General features: G+C 39.6%; 1 protein-coding gene across 43 annotated transcripts in view; it reads left to right on the top strand.

Moving 5' to 3' along the window:
* The window catches only part of NRCAM (neuronal cell adhesion molecule), a 319,153-nt gene that overhangs the window by 124,909 nt on the left and 173,946 nt on the right, over positions 1-20,298 (top strand). The window contains exon 1 of one of the 43 annotated variants that reach the window (XM_021063530.1): positions 3,137-3,572. The exons of the other annotated variants lie outside the window; for them this stretch is intronic. The gene's annotated coding sequence lies outside the window, so the exon portion shown is untranslated. Of the gene's footprint in view, positions 1-3,136; positions 3,573-20,298 lie in introns of those variants that run through there. 43 annotated transcript variants of the gene reach the window in all.

Below are 20,298 nucleotides of genomic sequence, written 5' to 3'. Positions count from 1 at the left end.
AATGTGGCAGAAAACTGGCAGTGAATGTGAACACGGGAAAATATAAGAGCCTGCAAAATAATGACAAAAATAAACATGGTGGAAGCCAACTAATAGTTGTGGGTAGCACGCTTCCATTCCGAGGGCGTCATTTGCTCATTCATAGACGATATCTGGTTTATATTTGTTTATTTAATGCTAGCACTCACGTAACATCTATTATGGACCAGGCATTGTTCTCAGTGATTGACAAATATTAACTCATTCAGCCCCCATGGTAACTATATTGTCCTCATTTTCCAGAGGAGGAGACTGAGGCAAAGAGGTTGTCTGTTCTATGCACACATTGTGATACTCAGAACTATAAAATTTGGGTAGAAAATAAACTTTTAAAAACTGAAATTTTCTGATTGTATCTATTTTAGTCAAAAATTAGATATATAATTTTAGGTGTTTTTTTGTTTTGTTTTGTTTTTTTTTTGCCGCGTCCACAGCATGCAGAAATTCCTAGGCCAGGAATCGAACCTGTGCCATAGCAGTGACTCAGGCCTCTGCTAAGGAAGTGCTGGATCCTTAATCTGCTCTGCCACAAGAGAACGCCCATACTTTTAGGTTTAAATGAAGAAGTTTATCATAAAAAGTACATCTAATATTTTTGTGTACTTCAATTAAAATAGGTACCAAGTCGTCACATATAGTTATGCACCAGAAATGGCTGGGTCTGGACAACCTCAGACATTAGATAAGGAAAGAGAAAGCAGAATGTACATTTCGATGCTGTAAATTGCTGTCGCCTGGCCCCGATGTGGTTGGAAGGATGATAAGAGTTAACAGCCTAACGAGTTTTATGAAAGGCATCCAAAGTTACTTTTCAAAGACAGAGCAGCTTTTGTGGAAAGAGTAAGAGCTGTCCACTTTCACTTTTCTTAATAAAAATATATTGCAGGGTAAAAGGATTACTTCAGAGGGCCCCCATTCTGCATGGCAGTCCCAATGGTGCTGTTTTAAAGTGAGACAGGACCCATTCTTGTCCTAAAATGACGGATTTGATGATGGGTTTGAAGGAGCCTTTAAGCCCAATCTCTCCGTTTACCAAAAAATGTTTTGAGAAGCCCACTGAGTAACCGCTGTTGAAAAGTAACTGGTCACAGTGGGAGACAGAGCGGGAAATGGGCCCGCAGAAGCATTTAGCGTTTAATGGGTCTGGGGATGTAGGGAAGCAGTGTGCTGAAATAATCCTGATTAGGCTCGGTCCGTCAAGACGCACAATCGGACTGGTCTCTCCTCCATTCAGCCCTGGCTGTTCAGAACACAATTGCCCTTTAAAGCACCATTTCAAGTCGTCCTTACGCTGTCCTTTAAAATACAACCTTCTTTCATATTGGTGCCTGAGCCTTTTTTCTACCTGTGGGAATAGCTCGCTAGGAGAAAAAAAGGTTTTGTTAACATATTTATGGAAAGACCTAGGCACATTCTGCTTTCCAATGGGAATGTTTAAATTTTGAGAATTCACTCCAAAGAAAATGATCTGAAAATACCCTAAGGGGATAACAAGCAGAAATCCTCCACTCTCGCCTGCTTTCTGTTACCAGCAACGTGTGCCATCTTGGTGACCTGGCTAACTGTCACCTATTCTGTTTCCTATCAGCTGGTGCCATGAATAACATAGCATATACAGAGCAGCTGATGTGTCATCAGGAGGAATTCACTTTAAAGGCGCCCCTCCCCCTCAATTGTTTTATCTTTTAAAGGAGTAAAATAGAAATCCAAAAAGTATTTTTCAAGGTTTTTTTTTTTTTTTTTAGCAGAATTCCAAGCTAATTAGGACCCATTAAGCAGAGAAACAGATGTGCAGAGGTAGGACCCTCTGATGTCTCTACTTGGTTAGGTTTCCGAGGTCATGCGGTTATTGTTAATCTCCCTGACAATGGGCTTTGAAGGAGATTGTGTTACAGTTGGTTGTGCTTTTGTGGAGAAAAGCATTATTCTAAGCAAGTCTTAAGAAGTGCTGAAAAGGGCTTCAAAGAAATATATCCACACATTGTTCACGACCGTCACTGTAATAAACAGGGAACAGATTTTTTAGATTTGTTCCTAGGAAGTGAATCACCGTAATGGAAGTCGAGTAAATGGACACTGTCTTGAATCAGAGCCAGTGAATGACTTCTCTTGAAGTTTTGCTAGAGAATCTTCAAAGTTTGCAAGTACTCATTAGAAATTTTAGCAAAAACAGGTGGCTTAAGGATGTGTGGTAATGCCAACCACGAGGCTGTATTATAAAAATCCTACATTTTAAGAGTTCCCTTATGGCACAGCAGGTTAAGGATCCAGCATTATCACTGCTGCGGCTCAGTTTGCTGCTGTGGCAAGGGTTCAGTCCCTGGCCAGGGAACTTACACATGCCATGGGCACAGCCAAAAAACCCCCTAAATTTTATAACACTTTCCATTACCTTTTTTAGGTCTTCTTAACATGAGCTATAACCCTGATGGAGTTATCACTCTGATGAAAATATCTGTTCACTCTTTGTTATTTGTATACTTATGTATCAATAATGCCTGGCATACAAGAATAATACAAACCAAACTTTAAAAGTTTTTAAGCTTGGGTATGTAAATACTAATGACCGCAGGAGGAATGAAATGAGAAATAAGTCAGTAGGGGAAAGGAAACAAAGAAAAATAGTTACAGTATTTGTTTTCACTAAGATTTCACATTATATTAGCTGAAGTAGATAGTTTCTAGGCTACTGTAAAAGGAAGAAGGCAGAAATTGTTGTTGGGAGTCATCTGGATGTGAAAGTAGGTCCTGATGGTGAAAAAAACAAAGCAAAACAAAAAAACACAGTCTCAAGCAGTTACTGTGTTCTATAAACAAAGAATACTTAAGTAATGACCAAACAGGAATTCTAAAGTGTTGTTTTATTAGTAGGTTAAAAAAAAAAGAAACTATATGGCATCTTGCACTCTCCCCTCATAGGTGAAAATATGGCAGTTACTTTATTTTTAAAAATTTTTTTAAATTGAAGTATAGTTGATTTACAATGTTGTGTTAGTTTCAGATAGATAGCAGAGTAATTCAGTTATGCATATATATGTTTATATCTGTTCTTTTTCAGATTTTTTTTCCTTCTAGGTTATTACAAAATACTGAGTACAGGTCCTTGTGCTGTACTGTAGATCCTTGCTGGTTTTCTGTTTTATGTATAGTAATGTGTGCCTGTCATTCCCAAGGAGGTTTTAAAACAATGACATTACCAAAACCATCACCTTCTGTGCATTTTGCTAAATAACTTTGAGCAACCATAACAGATTCAGATTCCTCATGCTTCTGAATGGATACTAGGAAATGTTTAACACCCATTGTATCACCACAAAGCCAGGCTGATCACCCTGGGAGGCCCGGGAGGTCTGAGCAGCTTTGGATCGCCCTGGAGAGGACTTTTAACATTTTACTGCCCTGGATCTGGCCACAGCAGGGATCAGTTGCCAGTGTTTTATCTGCAGAAATGTGCTGGGATGGGCGCTCTGTCTGAGATTTTCCTTTTGCTCCTGGAAAGAAACGGGAAGCAGTGAGATAACTTCATTTGGGAGGTAACATCTGTGCTTGTTTTCTGTGCAGAGGGCAGCCATGTGTGACTGCTTACTGGGATGGATGGATCTTTGTTCTCCTTTTCAGGTATCATTTTAATGATTTGTGTAACACAGAAGCCAACGTTAGAACGGTCCTTCAACCGGAAAGGCTGGTCTCAAGTTTTCTGGTCTCTGTTCCTTGATTTGGTTTTATGTAGTGTGCTGATCTGGTTCATGGAGTTTGTATCAAAAAATCAGTCTCTCACGTAGCTTGTTAAATACTTAAATGAAGGACTTGGGTGGCATTGACAGATTTAGTTCACGTATTTTTTACTAGTCAAATGTGAGCACAGTTTAAGGAAGAATAAATGCTTGTAGGTTTATGTTTGCTGTAAGGGAACACCAACAGGGTGTGTTAACACCAACAGGGTGTGTTAACACTTCAGTGTCTTTTGTCATCCTCGGTACAGGTGTTTGTTCTGAGTGGTCTCATGGGCCATTTTTGTATTACCTGAAAACAGTTTTCCAGCCAGGCCTTATTCTTCCATATCTGCTTCTCTCCTGTTCTTTCTGTTGTAATGTAGTACTTTTCGGGCACAAAGTCTGATATAAGTTTAACGCATTTGCCTTTTTGTTTAAAAAGAGGATTCTTTTGTCATTCTTTCTGCACTGGCTTGAGAATCTCCCCCAGATTTTCTGTATGCATTCTCCTGTATTCCAGAGAGTTCAGTGGTCAAGAGAATAAGAAAAGCTGGATTAGGGGCACATTTTTTTTTAAATGCCATAATTGGATTTGTTAGCTTTGGTTTGTGGTGCATCTTCAAAGAGGACCTGTGAGGTTATATGCAATGTCTCAGTTTTTTGAACCTTACAAAATTAAACATCGGTGTGATTATACTAATGAAACAAAGTTTTACATCCTTGAAAACCTCCTTGAAAATACCTGTTATCTGACGTTTAGTACAGCTGGACATAGAGTAAGTATACTGAAAGACAAACTACTATTTTCCTAGGGTTGGTTTTTGTTTTCTCTCACTCTCTCTCTTTTTTTTTTCTTTTCATACTTTCCATAGGCAATAGTGTACAAACATAAACATCTCCATAAAAGTAATATCTGTATCTAGTGCTTTTCCATTTGCATGATCTAGTTTGATCTTCTTCATCCTCCGCCCTAGAGAGGGCAGGACTTCTTATCCCCATTTTAAGGATGAAAAAAGTGAGATTCTGTGTCGGGCCCTGAGCTCTCCAGGGAGGACCGCGCCGAGCTGGATTTGGACTCTAGCATCAGACCAGCACTCTTTCCCAAACACTGCCTCTGTTGCCTCCGTGTGCTCAGTGTGTGCTTTAAGGATCAGACTCTTTGAACTAAGCCCTTTAACAGGGAAGGCTCTGGCAACAGCTGGGGTTAGGAAGATTAAAAATAAAATCAAAGCCCTTGGTTGCAAAGTGGGATAATCAAGAGAGTGAGAGAAAAGGGAGAAAAGATACCAGAATCACTTAGTGATGTTAAAAGAATGGAGGGATGAGGGCAACTTGATTCATGAGGTTCAAGCTCCCTCCCTTTTCTCTCTGTCAAAACAACTCTCCATCCTTTTGGTGCTTCCCGCCCCTGTCCCTGATTTCTTTTGAGAAATTTGCATTGCTTTGTCACCACAAGCCACTCTTAATTACAAATAAGACTCCAGGGCACCTGGCACCTTTCTCAAACTTATATTTCCCTTTTATTTGCGGAAGATAAACTGTCCAATCAATAGGTCTTCCCTTTTTTATTAGACACGGCTAAAGACTCATGCTTCCCTAAATTGTATAGAGAATGGTGTTTATTTCTGCTCTTAACAAGTTGCATTTGCTTGCCACGTCTGTCTTCTTTTCATTCAGAATTTTCCTTTTTCTTTAACGATACTCTTAGAGTTTATTCCTACTACTTTGTCAATCCATTTCTTTTTTATTTTCCCGAGTGTACTATTTTTCACAGTTCCTTTCCTTTTTTTTTTTATAGGAAACCTAGTAATGAATATATATTGCATAATAACCATGCCCTGAAATTCAAATGAAAACTGAAATACTTTCAAGCCTTGAACTCAATTGAAATACTTGCTACCATGTCATAAGTGTAAATAAAATTGTAAGAATACACTCTTCTTCTGTGTCAGAGTACCCTGGTTATGGGGAAGTCCTTGTTAGCTTCACTTGACTTTGGTTCCAACATACCTCTCAAGCCAGGTTTTTCGTTTTGTTTTATTGTTTGTCTTTTTAGGGCTGCACCTGCAACATATAGAGGTTCCAAGGCTAGGGATGGAATTGGAGCTCCAGCTGCCAGCCTACACCACAGCCACAACAAGGGCAGATCCAAGCCACATCTTTGACCTACATCCCAGCTCACAGTAATGCCGGATCCTTAACCTCCTGAGTAAAGCCATCCTCATGGATGCTAGTCAGGTTCTCAATCTGCTGAGCCACAATGGGAACTCCTCAAGCCAGATTTGTTAATCCTCTTGTATCTGAGGTCTTTGAGCACTCAGAAAGTAGAGGAGTAGTTTAATGTATCTTTCTGTATTAATTTTGTATGTCTCATCAAACACATGAGATATGTTTATGAGTAGATTTTTCACACATATATATGTTTAATGTTAAATGAACATTGATTGATTTTTCTTACTATTGAGGTTATAAAAATTATTTATTTGAAGTATAGTTGATTTACAATGTTGTGTTAATTTCTGCTGGGTAGCAAAGTGACTCAGTTATATGTATATAAATTCATTTTAAAATTCTTTTCCATTATGGTTTATCACAGGATATAGAGTATAGTTCCCTGTGCTCTACAGTAGGACTTTGTTGTTTTTCCATCCTATATATAATAGCTTACATCTGCTAATCCCAAATTCCCAATCCTTCCCTCCTCCACTCCACCATCCCTTTGGCAACCAAGAGACTTGTTTTCTGTGTTTGTGAGTTTGTTTCTGTTTCATAGGTAAGTTCATTTGGGTCACATTTTAGATTCCACAAGTAAGTGATATCATATGGTATTTATATTCTCTTTCTGATTTACTTCACTTAGTATGAGATTCTCTGGAGTTCCCATCATGGCTCAGTGGTTAATGAATCCGACTAGGAACCATGAGGTTGTGGGTTCGATCCCTGGCCTTGCTCAGTGGGTTAAGGATCCAGTGTTGCCGTGAGCTGTGGTGCAGCTCACAGACGTGGCTCGGATCCTGCGTTGCTGTGGCTCTGGCATAGGGTGGCAGCTATAGCTCTGATTAGACCCCTAGCCTGGGAACCTCCATATGCCACGGGAGCAGCCTAGAAAAGGGAAAAAAAGATAAAAAAAAAAAAAGAGAGAGAGAATCTCTAAGTCCATCTATGATGCTGCAAGTGGCATTATTTCATCCTTTTTATGGCTGAGTAATATTCCATTGTGTATATATACCACATCTTTTTATCCATTCAACTGTTGGACATTTAGGTTGCTTCCATGTCTTGGCTATTGTGAATAATGCTGTATGTATCTTTTTGAATTATAATTTATTCTGGATATATGCCTAGGAGTGGGATTGCTGATCCATATGGCAACTCTCTTCTTAGGTTTTGAGGAAGCGTCATACTGTTCTCCATAGTGGCTGTACCAACTTACATTCCCAGCAGCAGTGAAGGAGGGTTTCCTTTTCTTCACACCCTCCCCAGCATTTGTTATTTGTAGACTTAAAAATTTTAAAAATGGCCTGTAATTCACATCACCCAGACATTTCTGAGTGATAATAAAAATTACAATGATCTAAAGATATCAACAGGAATTCCTACTGTGGCACAGCAGGATTGGCAGTGTCTCTGGTGTGCTGGACTGCAGGTTCAATCCCTGGCCCAGCACAGTGGGTTCAGGATCCTGTGTTGGCACAGCTATGGTATAGGTTTCAACTGCAGCTTGGATCTCATCGCTAGCCTGGGAACTCCATATGCTGTGGGGTGGCCAAAATATTAACTAATTAATTAATTTTAAAAAAAACACTTAAAAAAAAAGATGTGACTAGTACATCCAGTTATGAAATTACATGTATATGTATCCCCCAACCCCCATCCAAGGTAAAGGTTATTTTCCATCTCTTTTGTTTCCTTCCAGAAAGACTTGTATGCCTGTGCTAGCCAAAATTAATCTTTTAAGTATAACATTTCAGGTTAACACTGTGTTAATTTGATTCACCCCGTGGAAGTCATTCACCGTTTAATAGATATTTATTGATGTTCTTTATGTATTGGGCATAGTTCTAGGCACTGGGAATATAGCATGAATGAAGCAGACAGAATCTCTGTCCTTGAGAGGCTGTATTCTAGTGCCTGAGACACTAAACAACATAAATCAATAAAATATATCGTATGTGAGGTGATGATTAGTGCTAAGGAGAAAAATCAGGAGAAGAAGACAGGGAGGTGAAGGAACGTAAGTTGCCACTTGGGACATGGCAGCCGTGGAAAATAACAATGAGTCAAGCCCTGGAGAAGATGAGGAGCAGGCGGTGCACATACTTGGAGTGACTACAACACATTGCGGGATCCCAAACTCAGAAAAAGAAATTTCTAAATGTCAAGAGGTTTTTGCTTGTTTGTTTCTGGTAAGTCACCCAAAATGAAGATGATTCATTAATAATCCATTAATAAAGGTCATATATCACTTCATTTATAGAATGAAATTCTCATACGCCATTCTTCTGCAAAAAAATGAAACCCAATACAAAATGAGAGTACTCTCACCTACCTAGAGAAGACGTCAGGGTAGTCCAGGAACTCTGGTTACACGTCCTGCCTGTGTTACCGTTGGTCCTGAAGTTCCCAAGAACTTTCTGTCTAGATTGGTTGAAAAGACTGATGGGGTTTCCTCCTTTTCCCACAAGGGCCATTTCGGTATCTTCTCTGTGGGCTGTAGGCATGACCACCACCTTCCTAGATGACATGGATTTTGTTTGAACACAGCCATCTCCTTTCTTTTTGGAAACGGTGGATGTCTGTCCTTGGCCCTTGGCAGTCAGAGCTTGGGACTTAGGTTTGCCTGGTACAAAGTGTCCAATTATAGCGGTCTCAGGAAAGATTTCAAAAAGGGAGTATTGGAGTTCCTGTCATGGCTCACTGGTAACGAACCCCACTAGTATCCACGAAGATGCAGGTTTGATCCCTGATCTTGCTCAGTGGGTTAAGAGTCTGGCGTTGCCATGAGCTGTGGTGTAGGTGGCAGATGCGGCTTGGATCCAGCATTGCTGTAGCTGTGGTATAGGCCAGCAGCTACAGCTCTGATTCAACCCCTAGCCTAGGAACTTCCATATGTCACCCCTGTGGCCCTAAAAAGACAAAATAAAATAAAATAAAATAAAAAATAAAAGTAAAAAAGGGAATTTCGGAGCTGCCATTGTGGTTCAGCAGTAACAAACCCAACTAATATCCATGAGGAGGTGGATTTGATCCCTGGCCTCGCTCAGTGGCTTGGGGATCCACCGTTGCCGTGAGCCATGGTGTACAGACATGGCTCGGATCTGGTGTAGCTGTGGCTGTGGCGTAGGCTGGCAGCTGAAGCTTCAATTTGACATCTAGCCTGGAAACTTCCATATGCCTCACATGTGGCCCTAAAATGCAAAGAGTAAATAGATAAATAAATAAATAAATATTAAATGTTACGCACACAAGTGTTAAAAGACAGTGAGCATTTCTTTGGTTTGTACAGACAAGAGCATATGAAAACAGAATGATAATTTGCTTCAAAAAAGGTTTTTGTGCACTACTGGTGGGACTTAATTAACTCAGAATGCAAGTAGATTTGCAGAGCTATTGGTGTCATCCAAGACTTCTCTACCCACTCCCATCCCTCCCCTCCCCCTTCAGAGGGAGGCTTTCCCTCTGCAGTGGTCTAAACTGTCATGCCATACTTGTTAAAGTGTGGCAGGTGTCTATCCTGAGAACTTCAGTAGAACCCTATCAAACATTTGTGTTTTTGGATAGTAGTGTAAAAATGAGACCACAGGCCCAAAATGGAGTCACTTGTGCTAAACCTCATATCACCAAACCAAGACTTAACTACAGTTTCTGCTCTCCCAGAGCTTGCATCCTAAACCAGCCAGTCAGTACCTGGTCAGCATAGTAGGTCATCTGCTGATAGATCTCTGTTATTTCCAGAAGGGAAGTGACCTTGTAATAAGCAGTTTGCTTCTTTGCCTAGTGTAGCTTCCTCGTTCCTGTTCCCTTCTGCTTATAAAAGTATTTAATTCTGTACAGCTCCTCAGAGCCCCTTCCTATCTGCTAGATGGGATGATGTATGATTTTGAATAGATTTTTCCCTCAAATAAGTAACTCTTAAGAGTTCTCTTTGTGGCTCAGTGGAAATGAATCCAACTAGTATGCATGAGGATGCCGTTTCAATCCCTGGCCTTGTTCACTGGGTTAAGGATCTGGTGTTGCCGTGAGCTGTGTGGTGTAGGTCACAGATGTGGCTCAGATCCTGACTTGTGGGGGCTGTGGGGTAGGCTGGCAGCTGCAGCTTGGATTCACCCCCTAGCCTGGGAATTTCCATATGCTGCAGGTGCAGCCCTAAAAAGCAAACAAACAAAAAACAAATAAAAGAAAGAAACACTTAAAAATTTAATATGCCTCAGTTTATCTTTTAACAGTAGTTTGCTTGCTCATTTGACTGTCTCCAAATGTGGCGTGTTTTGACCCTGTTAATGATGGAAGGAGTGGGAGGGAAGGCCTTATTATTGACAGGGAAAGTATGGAAGGGCATGCTTAAAGAGAATAAACTTTGCTAGTAAGAAATGACAGCTAGATCAAGAAGAAGGACATGATTCCTAACTGAAAGCTGTGAAACTTCACCTGTCTTCATCAAGCCACTAATATGTGCCCTGAGCTGTTGTTATAGTCTTTTATATGGTCTCCTCATCTCTGCTGTGCTCACCTTCAGCCTATCCTCACTATAGCCTATCTCAGCCTTTCAGATGGATTTCAAACCCTGTCACTCCCTCTGCTCTCAAGGGCCTTCCATTGTACTCAGAGTGTAAGCCAGAAGCCTTGCCATGATGTACGTAGCCCATCTGGTACCCCATTCCATCTCTGCCTTCATCTCCTACTTTTCTCTCTCTTGCTCACTCCCTTTGCTATGCTGACCTTGCTATTCTCATACAGGCAGACTCCTACCTCAGGGCCTTTGCATTTCCCTGAAACTCTTGCCGTACCTGCAGAGCCCTTCTCCAATGACTCTCACACTCCTCCCTCAAATCTTTACTCGGATCACACCTTCTCTAGGAATTTCCCCTGACAGTTATATTTTAAATGGCAAGCTCTCCCCATCTCTGCTCTCCTGTCTTGTCACTATACTTTGTTTTTTTATTCTAACGTGTTCTGTTTATGCAGTCATTTATTTTGCTTCCTACTTGGCTTCACCTACTAGGTTATATGCTACATGAGAGCAGAGAGTTCTGCCCTTTTTATACGCAGCTCTCTTCAGTACCCAGGACAGTGCCTGGTACGTACTAGGTACTCAGTAACTATTTGTCAAATAAATGAGTCATGGAAGTTTAACTGAGGAAGGAAACTTACTTTCTTTAAAAGTAGTGAAAGTCTGGGAATCAGAGAGTTTAAGAAAAAACAACAACAAAACCTTAAAATGAAAGAAATTAGGTGTCTATGCAGCCCATGTCTACTGACAGGCATGTTGCCTGGGTGTACCAGATAGTTGATTCGGAAAGAAAGGTCTCCAATGTCATGCTTTAATGCAGATGACGCTGGGAATAGCAATGAGAATAATGCAAAAAAAAAAAAAAAAAAAAAGAAAGAAAAAAAAAGGGTGGGGGAGCTGGAAATTGAAAATGGAATGGTTGTTTTGCCTCCAAAGTAATGATTTTTCAAAGCAAAGGACTTGAATAGGAAATAAATGAACAAAAACTGTGTCTCTGAAAATGCAAACTTCATTTACATTCTCATCTGTGTGATTTTTCAAGCTCAGTGATCCAAGGTCAGAGGGCACTTGTGTTAGCATAGACTTTGCTTTGTTAATTCACCTCTGACTAAACCCCTGAATTCCTTTTCAAGATGGTGCTGTTCCGATGACAATAAAACCAAGCTTTCATAACGCTGGTAACATTTATATAGCACTTAGACAATTCCTAAATGAATTGTTCCCAGAGACCTTAAGAGATAGGTCAAGGTGATTAACCCTATTTTGTACATGGAGAGGAAGTAGTTTGTATCGTGTCACCTGGTAAGCTGTTGAATTCATACTTTGATTACTTTATTTAGAAATAATGGTTCATTTAATACAGGTCGCGTTGCATTAAAGACGACCTCTTTTTAAACGGACAGCTTCATATTTGAACTTAACTTTGGTCAGTGACCTGGAACTAATAGTATTCCGATTTCTCTGAGACCAGGGTTTCAAATTCTCAAGTTGGGAGGCTAATTTAGAGACCTGAGGGATCTGAGATTCCCAAAGCTATTTCAGTATTGGCCAGAATTAGGCCACCCTGCTCAGATACTAGGGAAAAATCTATATTGGTAGACTTAGGTATGCTTGGGGGTGCTCCCAAGCTGCCATTGCTTTTTGTTTTCTTTTTATGCTCAGAAAGTTCCCTTTGGGTCAAAAAGAAATCAGTATAACTCCAGCTGAAAAAATCAGTGCTTTCAGGAACAACTAAGAAATAGGGACAGAAGCTTCCTCAGGAGGTCCTGGACGCCGATTAGTATTATGGGAAACTCAGGCTGAACATCAATGAAGCTCCATCAGAGTTGTATTTGGAACCCATTTAGTTTTGCCTCTGTTGGGATTCAGTCCTTTTTCCTTCCAGAACAGTATTATGAAAAGACCTCAAATTCAGTTCAGTGAGCATGGCAACTACTCAGGAAGTTGTGGGGGAAAATAAAAGTGAGGCGACTGCCTGCAGGCTCATGTCTGTATCAAGAAGAGACTAGAAAACTAGAGCATCTAAAGGGAATTTTGAAAGAAAAGGGACTTGCCAACTTTGAAAACTGATAGCAAAAAGAAAGAAAAAGGGATAACTAGTCTTTATTCGAATGTTTGGAAGTTTTTTTGAACCTCTTTGCATTTCATCTTTATTGTGAGATATGTTTAGTGCCAACAACAACAAAAAATGCACAGCCAAATTATACTTTTAATTTTTTGGAAAAAGATTTCTCCCTTTCCTTTTATGGGAAATACATTTATTTCTTTACTGTTCCTAAATCTGATTTATTGCATTTGACAATCTGACTTATTATTTGTGACATCTGCTAAGAATATGATCTACAGTTTTGATAACAATAGGCAATTTAATTGGGCGTTTAGAGCTTGGCTTTAAAAATTAGAGGAATTTTGTACATGCAATTTTAAAATCTTTGGTACCCAATTATATGAAAATTCATCAGACCAAAGTGTAAATTGATAGAGCAATATAATTCATAGGTTTTAAATCAAGTCAGATTAAACTTTGAAATTCAGATCTTTGTAAGGCTCAGTCTCAAAAAGTGACAGTAGTAGAGACCTCTGCAAGCAAATAAATCATAGTTCCCAGGACCTATGAAATCATAAAGGCTTTGGTTGCTTATAATGCGTAGCTAGAGCATTCTTGGGAGCTTTCTTCTGGCTATCTCCATTGCATTCTTAAGGTAATTTAAGCAGCACAGTGAATTGACAGATCTGAATTGTATCATGACAATTTGGTGAAAAGGTGAATTGTGCAAATTATATGGGTCAAGTCTATACAACTTTTCTGAACTTTGAGAGAGCGCTGGAGATGTACAATGATGTTCAGGGGTCAGGCCAGCTCAGCAACACAATCAAGAGTTTGATGTTTCTTTACTCCTATTTTTGTCCAGAATTTGAAATGCAGCAATGTCTGTCACCTACTTATCAAAGGTTTAAATCTGTGTAAATTAAAATAAGGGGCATATGGTGAACCTATTTATATAGGAAAGGTAGAGTTTTTCCTTTTACTGTATGTATCTACTCTTAGCACACAGCATTATGCCAGTCTGAATTTTTCTTCACATTCAACAGCATATATTAGCATTGATAACCAAGTTTTAAAGAAAGAAAAGCTACCTCTGTGTCTGATTCTTTGTTCAAGTTTTTAAATATTAATTAGTGCCACATTTAGTTAACTGTGCCATTGTCACCTTACATGTTAATGAAAGCTGCCCAAGTAATCATTTTTTGTGAAGTTTAATACACTCCGTCTCTTTGATCAAATGGTTTCATTCCGCTCCTCCCCCCCAAATATCCACTTTAAACAGTATTTTAATCAAGCACGGGCAACTTAATTTTCCAGGCTTGCAAATTCAGGTAACTCACTTTTCATCAAATTCAACTTCATTGGTAGATTATCAGTAGAACCTTAAGAGACTTGGTGTTTTGATCAACACTAAAGAAGAAAAAAATTGGAGTGTGATTTATAGTTTCTCATCTGATCCTGATAATTCTTTGATATGTTAAATACTACCTTTCATCTGAAAGCTTCAGAGTTTCACCTATTTTTGTAAACGTATAGGAAATCACTTGCTGTCTTGGCCTTCATTTTCAGTCGGCTGTTTTAAAATTGTTAAAGCAGCAACATAGGTATATTTGTGATTAAAGCATTCCTTTCCCACCCCCAGCCCTATTAAAGTACCTCAGTGGCTTCCCATGTTCCTTTAGGTGAAGAAAGATCTCCAGGGCTCTGTCTGGCTGGGCCGCTGCCTGCCTGCTTCTCCAGCCTGATTGGGGCCACTCCCCTTTCCCTCTGCTCTTCTCAGGCCACACTGTCCCTCCCCAGCCCCCATTTATCACCTCTCAGCTCAGTCATTGTTTCTTTCAGAAAAAAAAAAAAATCCCAGGAGAAACCGGAGAAACAAAAATGTATAGCCCAGGAATAAATTTTGCAAAATAAATAAATAAATAAATATTGAAAAAGACCATCCTCCTTGACTAAGCTGATTCCTGTCTCCACACACTAGGAGCTCCACGCATCTCTGCTTTGATGACTTTTCAGAGTTGATATGTTAGATTCATTTCTGTGATTATTTGATCTTATCTGTCTTCTGCAGTTGCCTAGAAGTTTCTTGGGTGCAAATGTGGGTCTGCTTTGCTGATGTTTCCATTGCATTTTCACCACTATATTTCTGGTACCCAGCATAGAACTTGGCAAAAGTTAGATATTTAATAAATATTTGTTGAGTACATAAGGGGATGTTCTGTTCACTGCTGTATATCTTCAGTGCCTAGAACAGTTTCTGGGTCATAGTAGTTGCTCATTAAATATTTGTTGGGTAGATCAATGTTATCCTGACTTTTCATAGGCACAGAAAGTGTGGATGGGAAAGTGAAGGTATGCGTTGAATTTTTCTTGCAAATATCCTGTTAAGTTTATTAATTTACAGTTAGAAGGAAGACTGTATTAAATATATGTGATATAATTTTTAACCATTTTAACCATTTTGAAGAGTACAGTTCAGTGGTTACAAAGACATTGACATTGTTGTGGGACCATCACCATCATCCATCTCCAGAACTTTTTCATCATCCCAGATGGAAACCATCCATCGAACAATAACTCCCTTCTTAGCCATGTGATTTTATAAAACTTTTTTTTTTGTTTGCCTTAGAATCTTTTCTTCTCATCACTTCATATGGAATTTGATATGTAATATATGTAAATGTGGACTGCTTTTGCTGCTCAAATAGAATTGGGTGCCTTCCTTTCTTCTGTTTCATTCTGTATCTTGGTTGGTGGTATTATTATCTGGAGACGGTGTTCCGGGACCAGGATGCCCAGGAGAGATTGGGGTATCAGAGGCTACACTGGGGAATATCTGCCAACCCATGGGTGAGATTCGCATCTCCCCCAGTTTAACCCGGAATCATCTTTGCTTCTCCCTTCTCATCATCACGTACTCTTCCTACACACACACACACACACACACACACACACACACACACCACATACACCGCATACACAAGCTACACATACACCCCTCTACACCATACACACACACACACACACACACACACACACCAGGCACACAGCACACACCACAGACACATACCTACCACACACCACACACACACATAGACACAGATATATATTCACAGTTGCTGTCTTAATACCGCGAGCTGCTTAAGGATTGGAATCATGTCTTACTTGTCTAGATTCTAAGAGATCTGTAATGTTTGTTGTCAGTTGTTTTCCACCCTATGGATGAGAAACTTTCCTAGTACTTTTCTTTCTTCCAAAAAGCAAATTTGACAACCTCACAAAGTGGCATATTTCATTATTGAACCATCTTTACCATATGGCTGGTGGTGGGGCCCATGACCATGTGCACGAGGATCCCTGGGGGTTCCTTGTAAAGAAGTGGATTTCCAGTCTCACCTACACGTACTGAATCATATTCTCTCAAAAACTCTATTTTGTTTCTTTTTTTTATATCTTTTTAAAAAATATCATATTCCATCATGGTCTATCCCAAGAGATTGGATGTAGTTCCCTGTGATATACAGTAGGATCTCGTTGCTTATCCATTCTAAATGTAATAGTCTGCATCTTCCAACCCCAAACTCCCAGTCCATTCCACTCCCTCCCCTTCCCCCTTGGCAACTACAATCTGTCCTCTATGTCTGTGAATTTGTTTCTGTTTTGTGGGTAGCTTCGTTTGTGCCATATTTTAGATTCCACATATAAGTGATATCACATGGTATTTGTTTTTCTCTTTCTGACTTACTTCATGTAGTATGGGAATCTCTAGTTGAATCTACGTTGCTGTGAATGGCATTATTTCATCCTTTTTATGGCTGAGTAATATTCCATTGTGTATATGTACCACATCTTCTTTATCCATTTATCTATCAATGGGTATTTAGGTTGCTTCTATGTCTTGGCTGTTATAAATAGTGCTGCAGTGAACATAGGGGTGCATTATCTTTTTGAATTGAAGTTTTGTCTGTATTCATGCCCAAGAGTGGGATTGCTGGATCATATGATGGTTCTATATTTAGCTTTCTGAGGAACTTCCATGCTGTTTTCCATAGTGGTTGCACCAATTTACAATCCCACCAGCAGTGTAATAAGGTTCCCTCCACCCACAGTGAAGGAGGGTACCCTTTTCTCCACACCCTCTCCAGCATTTGTTATTTGTAGACTTAATGATGGCCATTCTGACTGTTGTGAGATGGTACCTCACTGTAGTTTTGATTTGCATTTCTCTAATAATTTAGTGATGTTCAGCATCCTTTCATGTGCCTACTGGCCATCTGTATGTCTTCTTTGGGAAAAGGTCTGTTTAGATCTTCTGCCCATTTTTCAGTTGGGTTGTTCAAAAACCCTATTTTCAGTCTTCCCCATATTTCATATATACCTTCATGTAAATCTTCTGTATTTGTTTGGTTTATATTTAGTGAAGTCAAAAAATAGTTTCTCCCTGTCTGCTGTATGAAATTGTTAGAACCTTCCTATATTCATTGACAGTTTAAGCAGCCTCCTTTAACCTCCCCTCCACCAAGACGAAGTAAACACTGTTACTTTAGTTGTCTTTAAGAGGACTTATTTAATATCCCTTAATCACTTTGCTCTATTACTCTGAATAAATTAATATTTTAAAATTAAATCTGTTCCTCTTAGATTATAGACACAGAAAAAGGACCAGTGAGGAAGAGATTTAAAGATTCTATTATGTTAATGACATACTGACTCTCTTAGGTAGGGCAGAGTCAGCTGTTGTAACAAAGCCCTAAATTGTAGAAACTTCACTGAATTAGAGTTCCTTTCCAACTCATATCACAGTCCTGTGCTGTGGACTGTTTGCGTTGAGGGAAAGATCTCTGCCTGTCACCCTTCAGGGACCTGCAAATGGCAGAGGCCAGGCCATGTGACTTCCAAGGTCACGATGGGCCTTAACAGCTAGTAGAGAAATAAGAAGTGTGGAAGAGACACATTTGCTTCGTAAACATCTGGGCAAAGAAGTGATACCTGTCAGATCCCTTATATCTCATGGTCTTGCCCAGATGCAAATGTAGACTTGGGGAGCTGCAAATGTAGACTTGGACAGGGCCCTATCCCCACAGCCACCCTGCGGGACAGAGGGGCCATGGCTCTTGCATGGACATTACTGTCCACTGGATTTCTGGGTTTCTGTTCATAGTTATTCCTCCTATAAAATTACGAAATGTGTCATGTCCTAGGTACTATGAATTGTTACTATAATGTATGTGACAGCCTGATGGCCGGTTCACTGGCAAATGGTAAGATGACATTTATCCATCATCAGTGTAATTTGCTCCCTATTGGTTATTTGCACCAGTCGGCAAGGTAGCAGATAACACCGTCCCTTTAAACAGTGAAAACCTTCTGAGGATGGTCTGTCTTCAGTGTGTTTAATTTGATTTATCAACAACCCAGTGGTTTCATTTTTCTGAAAGGTAAGGCAGGGTACACACTGGTTCAGCTGCACGTTTCCCGTGAGGATGGACCCCTGCCTTGCTCCACCCCGACATTTAAGAGATTGTAGAGTTGGTGCCAAGTCCCAACAAGTTTATTAGTCTTACAAGAGTAGGCTGAGCCTGATGCGGAACTTGGGATTAGAAGTCAGGACTCTGTGACAGTTCCTCTGTGTCGCAACGGGTTATGGATCTGGCAGTGTCATTGTAGCTTGGGTCGCTGGTCTGGTGCAGATTCAGTCTCTGGCCTGGGAACTTCTAAATGCCATGGGAATGGCCAAAAAGAAAAAAAGAAGAAGTCAGGACCCTGTGTCCCCAGAACCTCCTCCAGCCAACTGTGGTAGAGGGGATCCCCTCTGAGTGCCTTCCAGGGACTGAACCTGTGCCACAGCAGTGACCATAGCCACAGCCAAAATGCTGGATCCTTAACCTGCTACACCACCCGGGAACTCCTGGGTGCCATCTCTTTGAAGTTCTAGTTGGAGAAGCTGCTGTATTTCAGATCATAGCTCTCTGCTTTTGGGAATGCATGTTGTTTCGTCCGCTGCTGAAATGCGGAGTACTGGGCTTCACGGTGGTTTTGGCCTTTTGCCGTGCGGAGCTGAATTAGGCTGCAGGGTGACAGGCACGCCCCAGAGAAACCAAAGAGAAATGCCAATTTTAATAGGGTTGTTTGTTTATCCTTTTCTCTCCAGTTCTTAAGTATGAATGAGCCCCAGATTCAGTCCAAGGATCATGTCAAAGGCAGGAAGTTAAGGAAAAAAGAAGAGTTTGGGAGTTAGTCCATGATTGGTACTACTGAAGTTTTGTTAAGACTAAAGATTAAAAATAAGTTTGTAAATTGCTGTTGTTTTCTAGTGATAAAAGCACAAAACAATTTTGCATGTGACATAAACACATAATAGTGCAAGTATTTCTGGTGCTCAGAAAAATATTTATCAGCTATATTTATTTTTTTAAGAACATAAACAGGAAATAATTGTCACAGTTGAAAACAAAATGGCTTGAGGGTCAAATGCTTGATATATTAATGTCATCAACCCTTCATATACTATCACTAAGGCCAGATTTTAGAAATCGACCTCACAGCAGCCAAAAAGTAAGCATTTTTAATGTCCTTACAGTTGTGCCAGAGAGTGTAAACTAAATGAGATTTTTGCCAGAGAATATAAACTAAATACGATTTTCAATGTTTTTGCTTGCTGCTACTTTTTAAATGTATTTTTAAATTAAAGTGTAGTTGATTTACAAGGTTGTGCCAATTTCTGTTGTACAAACAGGGTGACCCAGTCATACGTATATACACATTTTTTTTACCTAACAGTGTTTGCAAAATAGATTTTTGATTATTTTGAAGGTTATGGATTCTCATTTTAAAATAAGTAAAGAAATAAACAAATCCTGTCAAAAATGAATGCCAGTCAAGGATTTGATTTATTTTGGAGCTATCAGAATTTTTTTTTAATTTTTCTATGCGTGGTTAAAGCACGTATTCATTTTCTTGAATTATTGAAATTGTGTAATATTATACTTCTGCAACATTGAATCACTTTTATTATAATTGGTTTATGGTGTGTACTGTGGCCTTTGGGCTTGTTACATTTTCACCCAAATGTTATTCATCTTTTCTGAAAGCGACTTGTAAATTACATCCGCTCTCATTTTGACCTTTTGACTTAGGACTGGGTTTATTTCATAGGATAAATGGATTGTATTTTAGTAAAAAAAAAATTAAATTGTGACTTTGTTATTGGAAAAATAATCCTTCGCAATGATGTATTACCCTCTTCCATCAACCTGAATGTGTTTCAGAGGGGTGAAAGCCCATTGGCACAGTTGTCAAAGCAAGAGTCATGAATGTAACAAAAATTCATTCCCTAGAAATGTTTGGTGTAATTGCTAACATGGTAATACAATTTATATGCAGTCTTTCCGTGATCTTCGCAGGGGCTTGAGGGTTTAAATCTTCACCAGGATGTTAAAAATGGCCCAGTGCCCTTTCAGTAATACGTATAAAGCAGGGATGAAATCCTTTTCCCACATGATGCTTATGGGAAACCCTACCGGTTCTTGGTTCTTTTTACATAGGTGTTCTTTTCATGTAGGTGTTCTTTTTAGGGCATCTTGCCCTGAGTTGGATTATACTAAAAATGATTCAGACTTACCAAAAGAGCCATATTCCTTTGCCTCCTTTTGAAAATTTAGGTTCAAAACATCTTCCACACCATACCCAATGGTATTTTTATACCTACCCCTTTTGCAAGACATTAATAAAAAGGATGTTTGGCAGAAGGACATAGAAATGCTAGTAAA

The sequence above is a fragment of the Sus scrofa genome, chromosome 9, assembly GCF_000003025.6.
Source record: "Sus scrofa isolate TJ Tabasco breed Duroc chromosome 9, Sscrofa11.1, whole genome shotgun sequence".
Lineage (NCBI taxonomy): Eukaryota > Metazoa > Chordata > Mammalia > Artiodactyla > Suidae > Sus > Sus scrofa.
Note: the sequence above shows the minus strand (reverse complement) of the source record. Positions and strands in the feature narration are given on the sequence as shown.